Source organism: Pteropus vampyrus, unplaced genomic scaffold (genome assembly GCF_000151845.1).
Source record: "Pteropus vampyrus isolate Shadow unplaced genomic scaffold, Pvam_2.0 Scaffold415, whole genome shotgun sequence".
NCBI classification, from domain to species: Eukaryota; Metazoa; Chordata; class Mammalia; order Chiroptera; family Pteropodidae; genus Pteropus; species Pteropus vampyrus.
This window is the reverse complement of record NW_011889196.1, coordinates 46,293-47,429: the sequence shown is the minus strand read 5'-3', so window position 1 is coordinate 47,429 and position 1,137 is coordinate 46,293.

The window sequence follows — 1,137 nt, the reverse complement described above, 5'->3', positions numbered from 1 at the left end:
CTCGGGTCGTAATTCTAGGTCTCACCGGAGAAGGCCCTCGTGTGTGGTTCCAGACAGACTCGGAGCCGAATCCCACTATGGATCGCACGTATCTTCCCTGACGACCTTTCTCCGCTGGGAGTTTGCAAGGAAGACCGACCAGCCAAATGTCCTACTCCGGGTCTCATTGGACATATTATGTACCTGAAAATCACAGGACTTCGCGTTGCTCATCCAAGTCATCGGTCTTTTAGCATAGCTGGTCTCTGAGACCAAGTGAGAATTCAGAGATGGGTGGTTCTGTGATGTACACCAAAGACTGCCTTTCAGCCATTCACAGCCCTGGTTCTGACACATGACACAGAGTTCTTGCTTATTTCAAGGGACATCGCGAACTAATTTTAACTCGTTTTCATTTTACACATAAATATATGCCATTAAAATCCAGCGGAAGGGTTAAAGGGTGTCAGAAAAAGCAAGCTATGCCTGGTCTGAATGCAGGACCAGGAATTCTAACAATGAACGGCTTTAAGTAAGTCACCCTTAAGAAAATCTATGAGAAAACTGCATGGCCCTACGGATTCCACTGAGGGCACTCAATGAAGACGACATTTATGTACAAAAGAAAGCTCACCTCTTGGGAGAGAAGCGATTGCATAACTCCGCGTTTTTCTCCAATCCAATTCTTTCATCATAATTTCAGCTTTTATACACAGACACTATCTCTCATTAGATACATTATCCCCAGATTTCCTATTGATTTTGCCTAAAATTTAAATCTTGGCCCTGTTTACCCTTCAGAACAGTTTTTCCTTACCTCATTTTCCTCTCAGCTGAGTGAATATGGGGGAGGGGAGGTGGTCTGGAGGCCAGTGGTTTGGGGTTGGGAGTTGAGGGGAGCCAAAGCCCCCGTACTTGTTTTTGTACAACTTAGGTTATATCATGTATTTATCTGCTGAACTGCAAAGAGATATCACGGGGTCGAGGTGTCAGGGAAAAGAGGAGAAAAGAAAGAGCAGCGGATGGCGAGGAATGGTTTGTCATCAACCTGAAATGTTTCAGAGACTTAGTACCACCCAGAGAAGGACCCCCACACAACACTCCCACCGACATTCGCTACCCTTAATACCCGACGCGATCAGCGTATCAACTCTTCAT